Raw genomic sequence first — 21,438 nt, 5'->3', positions numbered from 1 at the left:
CCACTCTAGCTTCCACCATTCTCTGGTCTATTCAATTGACACTTGTCCATATCTCTCCAGCTTCCCCGACTTCATTGCTATTGTTTACTGCCCTCTTTTACTGTTGTTGTTTTATGGTCTTAAAACAGCTGAGTGTTGGGCAGCCCAGGTGCCTCAGCGGTTTAGCGCTGCCTTCAGCCCAAGGCCTGATCCTGGAGACCCGGGATCGAGTCCCACGTCAGCTCCCTGCATGGAGCCTGTTTCTCCCTCTGCCTGTGTCTCTGCCTCTCTCTCTCTCTCTCTCTCTCTCTCTCTCTCTCTCTGTGTGTTTCTCATGAATAAATAAATAAAATCTTAAAAAAAAAAAAAGAGCTGAGTGTTATTTTAGTAGGGTTTCAAGAAAGAGCAGTGATAAGGAATGAGTTCAACCTGTCGCTTCACCAAAATCGGTGTCATCTTGGTAAGTTACTTTGTGTCTCTAGGCCTCTTCTCCCTTCTCTGGAAAGCACTGCTAATAATACATACTTCTCAGGGCTATTCTAGGAATCAAATGAGGGGCCATTTATAAAACACTGTAATAGTGGGGCGCCTGGGTGGCTCAGTCAGTTAAGGGTCTGCCTTCAGCTCAGGTCATGATCTCAGGGTCCGGGGACTGAGCCCCGCATTGGGCTCTCTGCTCAGGGGGGAGTCTGCTTCTCCCTCTCCCTCTGCTATTCCCCCTGCTTGTGCTCTCTCTCCCTCTCTCTGTCAAATAAATAAATAAAATCTTTAATAAAAAAACACTGTAATAATAACTGGGAGGCATAGACTATGTACTCAACACATCATGGTTACTGTTTTCAGTGACCAGATCCACTCTGAGACAATGGCCTACAATGCAGCAAAAGAAATATACAGCTTATGCTCAAGTAGAACTTCCAAAATTCATAAACATTAGATACTGGAAGTCTTCATTTGCTGAAGATGTCATTTTTCCACACCTATGAAACCTGAAGACCATGATGGGCAGTCAGAATATGATGGTTACTGTAGATCCAGTCCTCTCTGGAAGCAGGAACAGAGTGAGATGGTTCTGAAATCACAAAGAATCCATGCATCTCTGATGAGCACATATCACAGGGACACAGGGCTATGGAAATAGGGCAGCCCACTGTTGCCAGGAATTTGAATTGCTTTATTTCCAGATGGTAGCTTTTTGGAATATTAGAACCACCACTAAGCGACGTAATGTCAGGACTGGAAACATACAGGTGGGTTATGCCAGTAAGCGTTGTAGGGTAGTACTGCAAATATAGTTGCATGAGAGCTGGAAAATAAATCTGAATTTAAGCAAGGAATATCCAGCCCTTGGATTGACCACAGAGCCTTCTCACTAGGATTCTGGATAGCTCAGGCTTGGGAGACACACATCTTCCCGGGAGCTAGTTTTTAAATGGGATTTATCCACAGAATCAGGTATCTATTTACCCACGGTGAACTGACATAATAAAAAGCTCACACAAAGAATACGTAAACTTTGGTGAGAGAGAAAGAGGGGGATGGGGATACAGCTTCTCGGAGGAGTGATCACGCCTGAGCATTTCCAGAGGAAATCGAAATATACACTGATGCTAATGTTGGAGCAAAACAGTTATATGTAATTTATAGACAATGAAAAAAACATTTGACAAGAGTCTTTGGCAAAGGCTGTCTTTTTAAAGAAGCCATGGTTGTGAGGAATGTTCTCGCAGGCACAGAGAAGTGGCTAATGGGCAAGAAGGAAGGAGCACCCATGGACAAGAACTGCTATTGGAGAAGAACTCTAAATCCTGGAGGTTTCCAGATCCTGGGCTTTGGACCACTCTTTTTGCTTCTTTTGAACATTTTTGGTTATTCCAACTTCAGTGTTTAGGAAAACGAAAATAAGTAGAAAGAAAAATTCCTTGACATCCTGCCATCAATCTTAAGCTTTTTCATAAGTGATTTTTATATAAGAGAAAAGTTCTAAAAAAATCTTGTGGCTTGAACATGGTACTATGTCCCTACATCAATGCTGAGCTTATGGCCTATGCACATGGAGGGATCCCCCAGGGCCAGATTTGAGAAGGCCTCAAAAGCCGGTCTACTCTGCTGTGGGTCTATACTCACCCCATCACAGATGTGTTCATAGTAGGCAAACACTTCCCTTGTGGAAGGCCAACACCTCCTTGGCCTTAACACACCTTAGCAGGGATTACGTTGCTCTAGTAAGTCCAACACCTGTAAAAGCAGAGCACAAAGCCCTGATGGAAGGGAAGTAGTACAGTGCATCATTAACTGCAAAGAACCGCACAAAGATACTGTTATTATTGGTCCTAAGCCTATGATTCTAGGTAAAAGTATGATAGAGCTTCCACACTGAAGTCGTGTATCAGGAAGAAAACGATGAGTCATTAGGAAGGACTGTCTAAATAGCATACGTAAACATGAGACCTGAAGACCTAGTACACCTGTCGCCTTGTCTTGCAGAAAGGTAAGAGGATCACAGCTGACTGAGAACATCCTCTGCACTGTGGGATTGTGAGCTGGGGAGCCATTGTGCCAGTTGGCCAGCGACTCCCTGGCTTTTAGAGACTGTCATGGGAACTGCAATGAGAAATCATGAAATCCCCCTCAAGGCTGGTATGATCATACAATTATGCAGGCACTTTGGAAAACAGCTTGGCAGTTCCTCAAAAGAGTAGCACAGAGTTTTACCTCATGACCCAGCAATTCCACTCCTAGGTGTATACCCAAGAGAACTGAAAGCATAGGTGCAAATAAAAACTTGTACACTTGTGTTCACAGCAGCATGATTCATAACAGTCAAACAGTGGAAATGACTCAAATGTCCATCAACGGATAACTGTACAAACAAAATGTGGTCTGTTCACACAAGGGAATTTCATGAGCCATAAAAAGAATGAAGTATCAATTCATGCCACATGGATGAACCCTGGAAAACACCGCACTAAGGTCAAGTCAGACGTAAAAGCTTATATACTATATGATCCCGTATATATAAAGTGTCCAGAAGAGTCAAATCCATAAAGACTAAAGCTCATCAGTGGTTGCCAGGGCCAGGAGGACAGGATGGGGATTGGGGCAGGGGGGAATGAGGAGTGACTGGTAATGGATATAGGGTTTCTTTTGGGAGTGATGAAAATGTTCTGAAATTAGGTAGTATTGATGGTTGCACAACTGTGAGTGTCCTAAAAACCAATGAATTGGGGCACCTGAGTGGTTTAGTTAGTTAAGTGTCTGCCTTCAGCTCAGGTCCTGAGCTCTAGGCCCTGGGATCGAGCCCCACATTGGGCTTCTTGTTCAGCAGGGAGTCTGCTACTCCCTCTGCCTCTGTCTTCAGTCCCCTCACCCCACCTCTACCCCCACTTGTGCTCTCTGGCTCCTTCTCTCTGTCAAATAAATAAATCTTAAAGAAAAAAAAAAAAAAAACCTGGGCAGCCCAGGTGGCTTAGCGGTTTGGCGCTGCCTTCAGCCTAGGGCGTGATCCTGGAGACAGGGGATCGGGGATCGAGTCCCCTCATTGGGCTCCCTGCATGAAGCCTGCTCCTCCCTCTGCCTGTGTCTCTGCCTCTCTCTCTGTTTCTCTCATGAATCAATAAATAAAATCTAAAAAAAAAAACCAATGAATTGTACACTTTAAATGGGTGAATTGTATGGTATGTAAATTATATCTCAATAAAACTTACTAAAATAAAATACATGAAAGCTCCCAGAATGCTTAACTTTTTCCTTTCTGATGCCCAGAAAGGTCTCAGCTGTCCTTCAAATACACCAAATAAACATCAGCAAATAGCCTACCAGAAAGGGTGGGGATCGAGCAGAGTAGAGGAGGCCCAGTGGGAAGCTATTCCAGCATGGAGCAGCTAGTGCATTTTTCTTTAGTAACGGACAGTGAGGGGCATCTGGATGGCTCAGCGGTTGAGCTTCTGCCTTGGGCTCAGGTCATGATCCCAGGGTCCTGGGATCAAGTCCCACATCAGGCTCCTTGCAGGCAGCCTGCTTCTTTTTCTTTTTTTTTCTTTAATTTTTTTTTTTAATTGGAGTTCAATTTGCCAACATACAGCATAACACCCAGTGCTCATCCCATCAAATGCCCCCCTCAGTGCCTGTCACCCAGTCACCTCAACCCCCTGCCCACCTCTCTTTCCACTACCCCTTGTTCATTTCCCAGAGTTGGAGTCTCTCATGTTCTGTCCCCATCACTGATATTTTCATTCATTTTTCTCTCCTTTCCCCTATAATCCCTTTCACTAATTTTTATATTCCCCAAATGAATGAGACCATATAATGTTGTCCTTCTCCGACTGACTTCACTCAGCATAATACCCTCCAGGTCCATCCACGTTGAAGCAAATGGTGGGTATTTGTCATTTCTAATGGCTGAGGAATATTCCATTGTATACATAGACCACATCTTATCCATTCATCTTTCGATGGACACCGAGGCTCCTTCCACAGTATGGCTATTGCGGACATTGCTGCTATGAACATTGGGGTGTAGGTGTCCTGGCGTTTCATCTGTATCTTTGGAGTAAATCCCCAGCAATGCAATTGCTGGGTCATAGGGTAGGTCTATTTTTAACTCTTTGAGGAACCTCCACACAGTTTTCCAGAGTAGGCTGCCTGCTTCTCCCTCAATGTCTCTGCCTCTCTGTGTCTCTAGTGAATAAAAAAATAAAATCTTAAAAAAAATAATTAAAAAATAATAACTGACAGTGAACATGGCTCTCTGCCCCCACCCCCACCCCCACCCCGGACACACCTTTGGCTTTGGTGGCCTGTCTCAGGAAGTTAGAAGGCCACCTCCATGAGGCCCCACTCTGGCAGGTGTGCAGCACAGGAAGAGGAGCTGGGAAATACTGACGCTGATGGAAGAGACAGAAGCACAGGCAGCCAGACACTGCTGTCACAGCCACCACCACCCCACCCGCCCTGCCGCCCCAGCCCCAGCCACTGGAGGAAGCAGAATGGAGAACACTCAGTCTGATGCCAGGTACCCTTCAGATGGGTCTTTTCCTCAGCCAATCCTTCTGCTGACAATTTTACTTCTTTATACACACCTTCCAGCAAAACACCCAGCATATGTGGGAGCTCAATAAATGTGTTTCATGAATCATGAGCAACATCACTTATGACAGTTAACAAAAACAAAACAAAACAGAACAAAAAAAAAACCCTGACTTCAATGTCACACAAAAGCCTACTGGTTCATATACATTATAATTAGGTAAGTTACTTAATCTTTCTATGCCTGAATTTTTCTTTTTGTTCAAATGGAGAGGATAATGGTACCTATCTGATATGCTTATCACAAAAGGATCTGAATGAGCTCACGTATATAACCTCCTAGCGTATAGTAGGGACAAAATGAGTGTCAACTATCATTATTATTCCATGGAACATTGTGCAGCTGTTAAAACTGTGCTGAAGAAATATATTTTATACATGGAAAAATTCATGGTAATTTGAAAAGTAGGCTCTACAATAGTGCAAATAGTATGATTCCAAATTTTATAAAATAAACATGCAGAGAGAGGAAAAAATTCTAGAGAAGTATATACATGAAAATATTAATAGTTTTTTTCTAGCTAATGAAACTGCTCCCCCTCCTCTTCTCCTTTTCATTCATATTCATATAATTATTATCCTATCTGTATGTATTAACAATGAGTATAAATTATTTGAATAAGTGAAAAAAATGTATTTCATGTGGATAAAAAAAGCATTTGATACAATTATTCCAATTTCGGGATACTATTCTATGTGGATAAAAAAAGCATTTGACACAATAATTCCAATTTGGGGATATTATTCTAAGAAATAATCCCAAATACCAAAGAAAATACTGCCTATAAAAATTAGGTAAAGTATATTTTCTATACATCATAAAATAACAGTGATTTTAAAAGATGTTCAGGATATTCAAAAATATCAGAATAATGTTTTAAAATATTAGAGAATGTTACTGATATTAAGTAAACTAGAGTAAAAACACTGATTTCAAGCATATAACAAAAAGATTAAATATCATAAGCAGAATAAACTAGAAATAATTAGAAAAAAAATTAACAGGGAGGATCATCATTAGCAGAAGGCATGTTTGACTCTTGCTGATTAGTGAATTCCAATTGTCACCTTTTGACCAGAACAGAGTGGATTCTTTCTCAATGATTCACTAATGAATGTAGAAACTTCCAGACTTATTAGAACATCAATTCTTCCATGGGTGAACATTACCCTCTGATGTAGAACTAAAATCATCACATCTATTTGGTCTTGGAGGAGAAACGCCCAGAGGAAATATGCTCAATTTACAAAACCATAAAGTTTAGGTAAATATAGCCCTGATCACTGATCAAAATGCAAGACAAAAGCCATTTCATTTTTTTTTAAAAGATTTTATTTATTTATTCATGAGAGACACAGAGAGAGAGAGGGACAGAGACACAGGCAGAGGGAGAAGCGGGCTCCATGCAGGGAGCCCAATGTGGGACTCGATCCTAGGTCTCCAGGATCATACCCTGGGCTGAAGGCGGCACTAAACCCGTGAGCCACCAGGGCTGCCCCCAAAAGTCATTTCAATGGCAACATTTACGAGATCCCTCCTACAAAGATGAATGATGAGACACAGTCTTTGCTCTGGAGGAGCTCACCACCTAATGGTGAAGGGAAAAACGACTATGACCCACTAACCACAGTCTGGGAAGGGCTACAGTAGAACAAACGGCCAGGGGAGCCCAGAGAAGGGAGCAGCTTGGATCTGAAGGGTAAAGGAAAGCTTCATATGGGACTTTTGCACTAAGCATGGCTACAGTTTTGGCAACTGGTGGATGGAATCGTCAGATCCCAAGCAGGGATGACACCCTTCATTGAACAACAGGCAGTGTGTAACTGATCATTCTCGGGGTCCTGTGTTGGTTCATAAAAGGATCAACATCAACCAGATGGCCCTTGGAGCTGCTGACAGGGACAATCCTTGCAGGAAGAGCAGACGATGCAGACATCTGGGGGAGAATGTGGCAGGATGCCATACCACTCAGGAGGGCACCTAATTCTAACCTGTGTCTGGATCAGGGCTGGTCTCTGCTGAGATGCAGTGGGCAGTGTGCCGTGAGATCTGCTTGAAGGAGGTCCCCACAACCACAGGCTAACCCATCCATTCTGAACTCTACAGTTTCCCTTCCAAGTTCTAGTTCACCTTATGCTCAGATAAAAACTCTGTTGGAATTAACCTTGAAAGTTATTAAATCTACTGTACTCCTCAGGGAGGGACTGGATGAGGAGATTTCTAAGGGCCAAGTTGGGAGTGAAGTTGGGAGTGGGGATACCCAGGAGGAGGAGCAAGATTCAAATCACTGGACCCTCCCTTCTACAATGTATCCTTGCATGTTGGACAGCTGGATGTTGAGGCTGGTTTACATGGTCATTTAGTAGCAAATACCTGCAGGGAAGCCTTGCAGAAGCAGTTCTCACAGGCTCAGTCCAGGTTTGGTCAGTGTGGTGACTATCTTGCTCTCTGCTGCCACCCAGTGGAAATACTGAGAAAGGCCAGATAGGAAATGTAATCCAGAGGTTCTCAATGTGCATCAAATTCTTGGCTGTTCTGGAAACTCTGGGAGTGAGGCCAGCAGTCTAAGTTTTAACAAGCCCTCCAGGCTATTGTGATGCACACTCAAGTTCAAAAATCACTTATTTAAATTAAGTAGTGATTTGCACCCTGGGACATTTAAAATGGATAATCAGAGAATTCTCAGGAAAATCTGATTCTTCATCTTGATAATCAAGGACCATACCTTATAAGAGCTAAGTTTTACCAACCACTTAAAAATATATATACTTGTGTCCTCAAAAAGGATGAGAAAACATAAAACTCAACATTCTGTTTTTTATCCAGTCTCTTGCTTATAAATATCACTGCTTCCCTATTTCTGGGAGGAGGATTAAAAGTCTTCCATCAGCAAAGTAGGGATAGATGGAACATACTTCAACATATAAAGGCCACGTATGAAAGACTCACAGTCAGTATCATCCTCAATAGGGAAAAACTGAGAGCTTTCTCCGTAAGGTCAGGGACAAGAGAGGGATGTCCACTCTCACCATTACTATCTTTTTTTTTTTTTTTAATGAGTGGGAAATATCAGAGGTTTGCCTTTTATTTTATTTTTTTAAGATTTTATTTGTTTATTCATGATAGACAGAGAGAGAGAGAGAGGCAGAGACACAGGCAGAGGGAGAAGCAGGCTCCATGCCAGAAGCCTGACACAGGACTTGATCCCGAGACTGCAGGATCACGCCCTGGGCCAAAGGCAGGTGCCAAACCGCTGAGCCACCCAGGGATCCCCTCACCATTACTACTTAACAGAGTACTGCTAGTCTTAATCTCAGCAATCAGACAACAAAAAGAAAAGGCATCTGAATCAGCAAAGAAAACTTTCATTATTTGCAGGCAACATGATACTCTATGTAGAAATCCCAAAAGACTCCACCAAAAAATTGCTAGAACTAATACATGAATTCAGCAAAGGGGCAGGATATAAAATCAATGTACATAAAACTGTTGCATTTCTATACACCAATAATGAAGCAGCAGAAAAATAAATCAAGGGATCGATCCCATTTGCAATGCACCAGGAAGAAACCTAACCAAAGAGGTAAAAGATCTGTACTTGGAAAACTAAGGATCACTTATGGAAGAAACTGAAGAGGACCCAAAGAAATGGAAAATTGTTTCATGCTCATGGATTAGAAAAACAAAGATTGTTAAAATGTCTATATAACACAAAACAATTACATTTAATGCAATCCTTATCACAATACAACCAGCATTTTTCACAGAGCTAGAACAATCCTAAAATTTGTATGGAACCACAGAAGACCCTGAGTAGCCAAAGCAATCTTGAAAAAGAAAAGCAAAGCTGAAAGCATCACAATTCAGATTTTATGCTGTATTACAAAGTTGAAGTCATTAGGATAGTATGGTAGTGACAAAAAAACAGACATATAGATCAATGGACCAGAATAGAAAACCCAATGGGGCACCCGGGTAGCTAAGTCGGTTAAGCGTCTGCCTTGGGCTCAGGTCATGATCTCAAGGCTGAGATGGAGCCTCATGTCGGGCTCCCTGCTCAGGGGGGGGCGCTGCTGGCCTCTCTCCCTCTGTCCCTCCCCCTGCTCGTACTCTCTCTCTTTCCCTCTCTCAAATAAATAAATAAATAAATAAATAAATAAATAAATAAATAAATTTTTTTTTAGTAGAAAACCCAGAAATGGACCCATAACTCTATGGTCAACTAATCTTAGACAAAGCAGGAAAGAATATCCAGTGGAAAAAAGACTGTCTCTTCAACAAATGATGTTGGGAAAACTGGGCAGCCACATGCAGAATAATGAAACTGGACCAGTTTCTTACACAAAATAAATTCAAAAATAAATTCAAAATGGGTGGAAGACCTAAATGTGAGACAGGAATCCATCAAAGTCCTAGAGGAGAACACAGGCCTATGGCTGAGGTCATAGAGGTTGCTACGTGTGTTCTCCTCTAGGACTTTGCAACTTCTTACTAGAGACAACACCCGAGGCAAGGGAAACAAGAAAAGACAAACTATTGGGTCTTCATCCAGGTAAAAAGCTTCAGCACAGTGGAGAAAACAACAAAACTTCAAGGCAGCCATGGACTGGGAGGAAATTTTTGCAAATGACATATCTGATAAAGGGTTAGTATCTAAAATTTATAAAGAACTATCAAACTCAACACACACAAAAAAACAAATAATCCAGTAAAGAAATGGGCAGAAAACACAAATAGACATGTCTTCCAAAAAAGACAACCAGATGGCTAAAAGACACATGAAAAGATACTCATCATCAGGGAAATGCAAAGCAAACTACAATGAGATATCACCTGTCAGAATGGTTAAACTAAAAAACACAGGAAACAACAGGTGTTGGGGAGGATGCAGAGAAAGGGAAACCCTCCTGCACTGTTGGTAGGAATGCAAACCGGTACAGCCACTGTGGAGAACAGTCTGGAGGTTCCTCAAGAAGTTAAAGATAGACCTACCCTATGATTCAGCAATTGTACTACTAGATATTTACTCAAAGGTACAAAAATCTAGATTCAAAGGAGCACATGCACCCCAATGTTTACAGCAGCATTATCAACAATAGCCAGAGTATGGAGAGAGCCCAAATGTCCATTGACTGATGAATGGATAAAGAAGATGTGGTGTACATCTACAACTGAATATTACTCAGCCTTCAAAAAGAACGAAATTTTACCATTTGCAACGACAGGGATGGAGCTAGAGTACATTATGCTAAGCAAAATAAGTCAGAGAAAGACAGATACTATATGATTTCACTCATATGTGGAATTTATGAAACAAAATGGATGAACATATGGGAGGAGGAAAGAAAAGAGAAAGGGGGAAAAACCATATGAGACTTAATGATAGAGAACAAGCTGAGGGGTGATGGAGGGAGGTGGGCGGGGGATGTGCTGGATGAGTGACGGGTATTAAGGAGGGCACTTGTTTGGATGAGCACTGGCTGTTGTGCGTAAGTGATGGATCACTGAATTCTACTCCTGAAACCAATATTGCACTGTATGTTAACTAACTAGAATTTAAATAAATATTTTTCTAAAATCTTCCAAAAATATAGTCCCAAATCTGTTTTCCAGCCTCACCTCCAATCATTCCTCCACTTTATTTATCCTAGACTCTAACACAACTGGCTGATTCTCGGCATCCAAGCTGCATCCATGCATTCACCCTGGTTTTTTTCCACCAAAGAGGCACCCATCTGTAAGATTAAAATTTCCTCCACAAAGCTTTCCCCAACTGCCCCAGCCAATAGCCATCTTTCTTTCCCCTGATGAACGACATCACACTTCACCTGTATCTCTCTTTTAGCGCTTTAGATACTGCCCCTGGTTTTTTATTTCTTAGTGGTCATTTCTTATCCCTTTAAGTTCAGGGACTGAGTCCTACTTATCTCGATATAGGCTGGTGCAGAGTAGGTGCACAGCAAATGCCCTCTGATAGGTATAAATGAATAACTTTGGTGAGCAAAATAATAGCTCACAACAAATTTTGGAAATAGAATCAGTGGGCTGCAAACATTGCAAAATAGCGGTAACTTATGAGCCCCAGATGACCTGGGCTAGGCTGGGAAGACAAACGTTGGTATCTGGTATCTTCAGAGTCCTCTCTGGGACTCTGCTACTGATGGGTTGGGCTCTGGATATGCAGTGCCCACTAATCCACCATCAGGGCCAGAAGCAACCATAGCCCCCACCTGCTGGCCACAGCAGCTGCTGCCCAGGACTCAGGGCAGGTAGCCCCCCCTGTGAAGCCTTTCATCCCATGTCTCTTATCCCTTAAGGATCCCATAGGAGAACCCAGGAGCCTTTGGAAAACTTCACACCTGCACCCACCATTTATACCTTGGTAGGAATGCCACCTCCCACAGACTCTGGGCCTCTGGTCCAAATCTCCTATTGCCATCTCAGGAAATGGGGTTGACCTTATAATTTCTCTCCTCCCAGGCTACTTGCCCCAGTGGTCCCCATCCTCATTGCCTTTCCCAATAAATGTCCCCATATTTACAATTTTGATCATGTGGACCTGCTAAAGGAGGGAGAACCACTGGGTCTGATATTGGAGCTGGGACAAAGGGTGTCCTTGAAAGAGAATCTGAAAGCCAGTGGGAAATCAGAGAGTAAGGAATCCAGGATCCCTAAGAATCTGGGAGAAGCAGAAGATAGTTGCCAAAAGAGGGACCAAGGTATTTATCTCCTGAGTCGTCAGGTGGGAAAGGACAGTCCATGAAGTTGTCTGGGGCTGACACGGCCATGGCTCAGGGCTTGAGCACAGAGTCCTAGGCATGTCTAGGCACAGGGATTTGGGTGCCTGGATCCATTCCGAAGGCCTAGGCCTCTTCAGACAGATATTGGCTTCTTGTGGTGAAGATTCCTCACATATTTAACACTATAGTTATTTGGGGAAAAAAAAAGCCTTTTGGCCCACCTTCCTTCAGGATCACTTCACTGGGTCAGGAGCTCCAGTCCTGAATGTAGCCCTGCTAGTGAGCAGTCCAAAGGCAGGTTTCCTTTGTTGTGGGGAAGGTGGAGGAGGGCCCAGGGCCCACAGCTCACCTCACCACCTTTTAAATCCCTCAAGTTTCTTTCATTTATTTTCTATGAGAATGTGCCCAGTGGGACATTTAAAAATTCTGGGGCCTGGATGAAAATCAAGAAGTTGACTTGAAAGAAATAAAAGAAACTAGATAGAGTGGTTGCACCTGGGTAGAGATTGGAGAAACTGGGATCAGGGATGGAGGACTCATTTTTTATACTGTTTTACTCTATTACATTGTTTGCATTTTCTATTCTATGCTACTTAAAAAATACACTTATCTTCACAGATAAAGATTAAAAGAACAATAGACATATCTCGAAAGAACATCTTGTGAAATAAACCCCCACTGACAATACAAAAGATTAACCTGATGAAAGAGGTTACCCTCTTCTTCAGGAAAAGAGGTAAATTAGCAAGAAAGAAGGGGGCAGGGGATGTGGTGGAAGTAGCACATCTGTATGTTACTGGTGTTTATGCAAATTGGCAAACCCTTCTGAAAAGGAATTTGGTGACATTTATAGAGACTTAAAGATTTGTTTTTCACCTGCCACCCCAGTAATTCCACTTCTGACCATCTACCAAAGCAAATAATTTGAAGTATGGAAAAAACTACAGATACAAAAATATTAATTGTAGGAAGGCAAAATTTAGAATCCTAGACACTCAATAATATGGGGATGGTAATTCACTCAATGGCTTATTTCACAGCATTTTTAAAAGTTATAAAGATGATCCAGTATAGGAAAACTGGCTTATTCTAATGTTAAGTCATCATAGCGCATATATAAAATCACATAAACACTGTGGTTGTGGTTAATTCAAAGAAATCGCATAAGGAAAAAGGACTGGAAAGAAACGTGCTAAAATGTTCATGATGGTGACATCAGGCTGGTGGGGTTATTTTCCAATTTTTGGCAATACAGTTGTCTTTTTTTTTTTTAAGATTTTATTTATTTATTCATGAGAGACACAGAGAGAGAGAGAGGCAGAGACACACCCTGGGTTGCAGGGGGCGCTAAACTGCTGTGCCACTGGGGCTGCCCTAGTTGTCTTATTTTTTTGTTGTTGTTGTTGTCTTATTTTATATGGAAAAATAAATGCATAAAGAAAGAAAGGAGGTCTTTCAGTCCCTCTAGCTGCCAAGCAGAAGCACACATGAGGCCACTTGGCAAGTTGAGGGATGATCCTACTTCCAGAAACTTCGGGCTGGAAAATGCCTGCTGAAAGAACAAACACCATAATGGCTGCTTCCACTGCCATACTGTTAGAAGAGCTATTCCTAGGATGGAAGGATTCCAGCTACTATGTCACAGCTAAAAGGAAAGTCTATCAAATGAAGCTCACATTCTGACCATTGGGGGTCCAAATGGAACATAGCAAAAGAAACATGGCAGCCAGCCCCCAGCTGGCCCTGAATGATGCACAGAGTCCTCTTCACCCATCTGACCATCCAAGAAAGGTTGTAAGCACCAGGGCCCATCGAGGCAGCAGCCAAGGAACAATGCCAATTCCAGGTGAAGGCCAGGTGTGTGCAGGGATGACACAGGATGCCACTGCTCTTTGTTCCCCTAGGGTAGATAGCCAGTGAGACCTTGGTCTTTGTGAGCCTGGAACAAGACTTGTGGGCACCACGGGCAAGCTGAAAACACCACTTCTCCAATAGGCAAATCACTGGGTGTTTCTTCAAATCAATATTCTTTAACACCTATCCACCATATTTGAGGGGCGGGGGTTAAGGAAGGAGAAGGAATATCTCTGGGGCAACATCCCAAACTTGAGCATCCCAATTCAGCCAAGCCAGGGTGCTGGTGCTGCTCCTATCTGGTTCACCATTAGGAGGCAGCTTGGATACCACACCACTAGTCAAGTCTGCCCCTTGGTTGGGGGTGGGGGGACAGGTCTTACCATTCCCCAGTGTGGCTGTCATCTTTCCCTCTAAGGTTCTCACTTCCAGTTGTCCCTCACTTCATTTATCCTGAAGGCTAATACAACTAGCTGATTCTCTCAATAGTGATTGCCTTTGGAGGGAGAAAAGAACAGGGTGTGAAGGACAAAGGGGAAATCTTCAACTTCATCCATAACATTTTATTCATATATGGGAAGCAGATATGACCAAATGTTAGCCATTGTTGATTCTTGGTGGTGGGAACACAAATTCCTTAAAACAGAACAATACAAGATACACCCAAACTCCTCAACTGGAAATTCTCAGAGATCCGATGCTGAGTTCACCTTGTCTGTTTCTGTCTTCCTCATATTTGGTGCTTCCTAAATGCTCCTTTGTTGCTGATGCTGGTAGCAAAGTTACAGGAACTAACTTCACAGCTGGCCTCTTAACATCTGGGGAGCAAGCCCTGGATGCACGGGGGCACTGCTCAGAAAGCCCCTGCCCGGCCTGCATGCCTACTTTCCTCCCAGGAGTGAACGAGCCCTGCTTACCTTGGGCACACCTAACCTTTCCATGGGGTCTGGGAAGGCCACCCAGTTTAGTGAGCCCACAAGCCCCTTGTCCCTGAATTTTAGAATCTAGCAGCAATGAAACACAGAAACAAACATAAGAAAAAAATTGCCTTGGAGGGAGGAGGCAGTAGAAATTGTTATTCATTTGAAAAAGGCAGCTAGTTTAGGAAGCCATGTGAGAATCAGCAATGAATGCTGCTTAGGAGAATCAGAGCTTTGGAGTATATTTAGCTGGGCAGATCCGAGGCTGTAGGCAAGTTGAGTGGGAGCTAGTTCTGTTTTCTAGTCCTTCATTATCTAAATGCCACGAGACTCTCCCCAGGGAGACTGGACATCGACATGGTATCTCCTTCTAGAGGAACCAGGAGCCCAGTGGTGCTTGTTACCTTCTTCTTTTTCTTTTTTTTTTTTTTTAAGATTTTATTTATTTATTCATGAGAGACACAGAGAGAGAGAGAGGCAGAGACATAGGCAGAGGGAGAAGCAGGCTCCATGCAGGGAGCCCGACGTGGGACTCGATCCCGGTCTCCAGGATCACACCCTGGGCCGAAGGCAGCGCTAAATCGCTGAGCCACCCGGGCTGCCCTGCTTGTTACCTTCTACAGATCCAGTTTCCTGCAGTTGCCTAACTCTGCAGGGAGCCCTGTGCCTATCTCCAAAGAGCCCTGAATTCATGACCACTGATAGGCTGAGAAGTTTGGGGACTCACGGGCACCTGGTGACAGACCAGACAGCCCTAACCCCAGATATGGAACTCAGTAAAACAAGGAGCAGAGACCACAGGCTTATTAGTCCCATCCTTTCAAAGGCCAAAGGGCATTTAACTGGACACCTGGTTTAGCTTAATCTCCAAGCACTTTCCTGGAAAACAAGCTGGTTCTGAAAGGACCAGAGGGCCCAGAGGTTGGCCAGGCTGGTAGCCTGCAGCTGGCAGGGTAGGGCATGCAGAAGGGAGTGGGCAGGCCTAATGCTCCAAGTGCAGACTTGCAGTCCAGAGGTAGGGGTGCTGTGACCTCAGATGCCCCCACCCAGACTTTGTGCCTAAAACGGCCTCAGCTAGGGAAGTCTAGGGATGCCAGTGGTGACTGTTTTGGAGTGGAAGCAAGGGAGAATGGCCAAGGTACAGGGAAGCTCTGGTTTGTAAGAGCAGCAGACCAAGGACTTTCTCCCAGCTGCACTATTTACTAGCTGGTGACTCTGGACAAATTATCTTTCTTTCTTCACATGTTCCTTAACATGTGAAAAGGGTAACACTACCCACCTCACAAGGCATGCATTAAATCAGATAAAGTGCAAAGATTTCTGGCCCATGGATGCCTGCCCAATTGCAGCCTTCCACCCTGCTAAGGGATTTTAGATGTTCACAAAGAATCATTCCTATACATTAAAAAACAAAAAAAAAATCATTCACCACAATCAAGTGGGACTTATTCCTAGGACACAAGAGTGGTTCAACAGTCACAAATCAATCAACATGATACATCACATCAACAAGAGAAACAATAGGGGATCCCTGGGTGGCTCAGTGGTTTGGCACCTGCTTTCAGCCCAGGCATGATCCTGGGGTCCCGGGGTCAAGTCCCATGTCGGGCTCCCTGCATGCTTCTCCCTGTGCCTGCTTCTCCCTCTGCCTGTGTCTTATGCCCCTCTCTCTCTCTCTCTCTCTCTCTCTCTCTCTCTGTGTCTCTCATGAATAAATAAATAAAATCTTAAAAAAGAGAGAAACAATAATAGCCATATGATCATTTCAAAAGAGAGCGGAAAAAAACATTTGACAGTGTACACCATCTATTCATAATAAAGACCCTCAACAGAGTATGTTTAGAGGGAGGGAATACAACTCAACATAGTGGCCATATATGAAAAACCCAGAGCTCTTTCACGAAGATGGCGCCGAAGGCGAAGAAGGAAGCCCCTGCCCCTCCCAAAGCCGAAGCCAAAGCAAAGGCTTTGAAAGCTAAGAAAGCGGTGCTGAAAGGCGTGCACAGTCACAAAAAAAAGAAGATCCGCACGTCACCTACATTCCGACGACCCAAGACCCTGCGTCTCCGAAGGCAGCCGAAATATCCTCGAAAGAGCGCCCCCAGGAGAAACAAGCTTGATCACTATGCCATCATCAAGTTCCCCTTAACTACTGAGTCAGCCATGAAGAAAATAGAAGACAACAACACACTTGTGTTCATTGTGGATGTCAAGGCCAATAAGCACCAGATCAAACAGGCTGTGAAGAAGCTCTATGACATTGATGTGGCCAAGGTCAACACCTTGATCAGGCCTGATGGAGAGAAGAAAGCATATGTTCGACTGGCTCCTGACTATGATGCTTTGGATGTTGCCAACAAAATTGGGATCATCTAAACTGAGTCCAGCCGGCTATAAATCTAAATATAAATTTTTTCACCATAAAAAAAAAAAAAAAAAAACCCAGAGCTAACATACTCAATGGTGAAAAACTGAGAGCTTACCCGCTAAGGTCAAGAACGAGACAAGGATACCCACTCTTACCACTTTTATTCAACATAGTATTAGAAGTCCTAGCCACAGCAATCAGAAAAGAAAAAAAAAAAAAGACATAAGAGGCACCCAAATTGGTGAGGAAGAAGTAAAACTTTCACTATTTGCAGATGACATTCTATATAGAGAACACCCTAAAGGTTCCACTAAGATACTACAAGAACTGATAAATGAATTCACTAAAGTCACAGGATACAAAATCAATATACAGAAATCTGTTGCCTTTCTATGCACTAATAATGAAATAGAAATAGAAATTACAAATACAGTCCCATTTACAATTGGACCAAAAAATAATAAAATAATAAAAATAAACTTTTTTTAAAGGTTGACAATTTTATTTTATTTTGAAGATTTTATTTATTTATTTGAGAAACGGATAGAGAGAGGCAGAGACACAGGCAGAGGGAGAAGCAGGCTCCATGCTGGAAGCCCGATGTGGGACTTGATCCCGGGTCTCCAGGATCACACCCTGGGCTGACGGCAGCGCTAAACCACTGAGCCACCCGGGCTGCCCAATAAAAATAAACTTAACCAAGAAGGTAAAAGACTTATACTCTAGAAACTATAAAATATTGATGAAAGAAATTGAAGATAAGACAAATGGAAAGATATCCCATGCTCATGGATTGGAAGAACAAATATTGTTAAAATGTCCATACTACCCAGAGCAATCTACAAGATTTAATGCAATCCCAATAAAAATACCAACAGTGGGATGCCTGGGTATCTCAGTCAGTTGAGTGTCCAACTCTTGATTTCAGCTCAAGTCTTGATCTCGGGGTCATGAGTTTGAGCCCCATGTTGGGCTCCATGCTGGGCATAGAGCCTACTTAAAACAACAACAACAACAACAACAAACCCACCAATAGTATTTTTCATGGAACTAGAGCAAAGAATCCTAAAATTTGTGCAGAACCACAGAAGAATCTGAATAGCCAAAGCAATCTTGAAAAACAAAACGGGAGGTTTCACAATTGCAGAACTCAAGTTATATTACAAAGCTGTAGTAATCAAAACAGTATGGTACTTGTACAAAAAATAGACACACAGGTCAACAGAACAGAATAGAGAGCCCAGAAATAAATCCATGATTATATGGTCAATTAATCTTTGACAAAGGAGGCAAGAATATGCAATGGGAAAAAAGGCAGTCTCTTCAACAAATGGTGTTGGGAAAACCGGACACCAACATGCAAAAGAATGAAACTGGACTTCTTTCTTTCACCATACACAAAAATAAACTCAAAATGGATTAAGACCTAAATGTGAGGTTTGAAACCATAAAAATCCTAGAAGAGATCACAGACAGTAATTTCACTGACATCAGGCCTAGCAACATTTTTCTAGATATGTCCCCTGAGGCAAGAGAAACAAAAGCAAAAACTATTGGGACTACATAAAAATAAAAAACTTCTGCACAGCTACAGAGACAATCAACAAAACTAAAAGACAATCTACTGAATGGGAGAAGATATTTGTAAATGACCTGATAAAAGGTTAGAATTCAAAATATATAAAGAACTTACACAACCCAACACCAAAAAACCCCCAAAATAATCCAATTAAAAATGGGCAGAAGACATGAACAGACGTTTCTCCAGAGAAGACATCCAGATGGCCAACAGACACATGAAAAGATATTCAACATTACTCATCATCAGGGAAATGCAAATCAGAACCACAATGAGCTATCAAGCTCACAGCTGTCAGAATAACTAAAATAGCAAACACAATAGCAAGTGGCACCAGAGACAGCTGGGATAGATGAGCAGCTAAAAAATCTGTGACTCACCTTGTCCATTAGGTCTGTGGCTTCAAAGGCTAATTTGACTTCCACCTGCCTCGGGTTGCAGTGCTCAGAGTCTGGGGCAGGCAACAGGTGGTTGAGCTGCATAGAAACTCACAACTGAGGGGGATCTGAAAGAGGAAAGACCAAGAGGCTGGAAGGGTCCCTAATACAGGATCAAATGAAAGCCCTCTGTCCTCCAGGGTGGTGAGTGTGGGTGAGGGCTAGCAGAGCTCCTGGGGGCAGAGTGTGAGCTCCAGAACCAGATCCAGTCTCCAGTCCTGGCACCTCCACCTCCAACCACATGCCCTTGGGAAGTCGGGAACTATAGATGGGAAAAAGACAAATTTGGTATGTCATAAATACATGAAGGACTTAATTTAATTAAGTAGACTTAATTTCCACTTAGTTCAAAAATCACCATTTTGATAATTACACTGTAAGGTCCTAAAGGTGCCAGACTGTGGCTTAAACCTTGTACCTGCTGCTGCGCCTGGCCCGGGGTGGCAGGTTCTACTCCCGGGTGGCGGGGGAGGGGGGCTCCTCACTCCAGACATGACCTACGGCAAAACACCCAGCTTTTCCAAGCCTCAGACTCCTTTCTTATAAAATTGTATAATTCTGTTTACCCAGAAAACCTCTGGAATCATGCTCCCCATCCCCAAGGAACCATCGACAATCTGTTGTGAGACCAAGTGGGATTCCACACGGTGGGAAACTGGCCCAATAGGTATTATTGTTGAATGTCTTTTGGAACTGCGCTGGCACGTTTTTTCCAGCCTTGATACACCTACTATGGGGCACACACTCCAATCTTGCTTTGCTGACAGAGACAGGCGTGAATGCGGGCGATGATTTTAAGCGCCTGGTATTCGACAGGTCTGAGAGCACGGTCAAGGCAGGCTGATCCTCCTGCAAAGCCTGGCACTGCTGCCTGTGGGGGCTGTTGGGCCCCTGACAGGAACTGGCCGTCAGGTCATTTCCCCCTGGCATGTGAAAATTCAGAAGAGAAAACTTTCTGGTTAATGACTATCTACCAACAAAGACAGCAGCACTGCTGCTAGCAACAAATTCAAGGAAGGAATGCCAAGAATGCAGACAAGGGTGCCACAGGCCTGGGAGAACTTTTCCCTTTGGCTCTGGGCTCCCCTTGGGTCTCCTATCCTCACCAGGAGGGTGCTGGCGGGGGGGGGGGGGGGGGGGAGGGGACCAAGGAAAGGGGTCTATGTATGGTTTCTTTTTCTTTTAAAGATTTTATTTATTCATAGAGACACAGAGAGAGAGGGAGAGAAAGAGGGAGAGAGAGAGAGAGGCAGAGACACAGGCAGAAGGAGAAGCAGGTACGATGCAGGGAGCCTGACATGGGACTCGATCCCGGGCCTCCAGGATCGCGCCTTGGGCTGCAGGCAGCACTAAACCACTGAGCCACCCGGGCTGCCCTACATATGGTTTCAAAAGCAGACAATACCAAAAAGGGCACCTTTTACTACAAATGATAAAATTACACCTCAGTAAACCTCACCTTAGAGAAAAATGAAAACAGCATTTATGGAAAGCCTTTGAGGATTTACCAAAATTAGAAAAATCTCCTTTATACCTGAAATGCTCTGTTTAGTCTAAGAAGAGTCAAGGGCGGCAGGATAGCTGGATAGACGGGATGTTCACATGGCCGCAGGCATCGAGGGGGTAGTGGGCAGAGCTCTGGACAGGAAGCAGCAGCCACTTGCAGCGGCCCAAGGGGTTTAGTGAAGAGCCGTACTGGAGAGTAGGCAGTGTCGTGGGAACCTGCTGGGGCTGCTGAGGACACGCAGGAACAAGGCAGGAAGCCAGGACCATCTTCAGGATCAGAGGCATGAGGGGGAAGTATGGTCACCCAAGTCCTGTGGGAGCTGGAGTCATGAGGGACCCTTCTCCCCACCCACTCCACACCCCCACCATAGGAGCCACAGCCAAAAATGGTGCACCAAGCAGGGAATGGTAACAGAAGCATCCATCCCTCACCTGCTCCTACGGGCTGACCCCAGACAGAGCGGCCACAGGGCATGGAGGGGCCCTGGGGCCTGCAAGGATGGAGGACAGGGTAGAGAATGTATCTGAGGATGAAGGAAGAGCAGTGCAGGTCCCTTTCATGGTGAAGTACCCCTTTCTTGTAAAATGGGGACCCTGGTACTTGCAGTCAGCCTGCTGTCAGTCAAGAGAGATCACGTATAAGGACGCCTGGGTGGCTCAGCGGTTGAGCATCTGCCTTCGGCTCAGGGCGTGATCCTGGGCTCCTGGGTTGAGTCCTGCATTGGGCTCCTCGCAGGGAGCCTGCTTCTTCCTCTGCCTCTCTCTCTCGGTCTCTCACGGATAAATAAAATCTTTTACAAAGACAGAGAGATCATGTATAAACTCTGATCATAGGAGAACCCACTTTTAGGAACAAGGAACAAACAAGGGCGTGTCTGTTTATTCTCATTTCCATTTTGCCTTTTTCTGCAAATGGGCAGACTGGATTTTGTAGAACATTGCCATGTGCAGGCGCATGAATTCTCT

The 21,438-nt window shown here is 43.7% G+C and overlaps 1 long non-coding RNA gene across 1 annotated transcript; it reads right to left on the bottom strand.

Moving 5' to 3' along the window:
• Positions 1-293: 293 nt before the first annotated feature.
• Positions 294-19,897, bottom strand: LOC140622681 (uncharacterized). Its single transcript, XR_012022375.1, has 4 exons — positions 19,533-19,897; positions 18,910-19,034; positions 2,107-2,217; positions 294-1,051 (listed from the first exon to the last, which is right to left on the bottom strand). It is a non-coding gene; the product is annotated as an uncharacterized lncRNA (long non-coding RNA).
• Positions 19,898-21,438: the final 1,541 nt, after the last annotated feature.

This window comes from Canis lupus, chromosome 32 (genome assembly GCF_048164855.1).
Source record: "Canis lupus baileyi chromosome 32, mCanLup2.hap1, whole genome shotgun sequence".
NCBI classification, from domain to species: Eukaryota; Metazoa; Chordata; class Mammalia; order Carnivora; family Canidae; genus Canis; species Canis lupus.
This window is presented reverse-complemented; position numbering and strand designations above follow the sequence as displayed.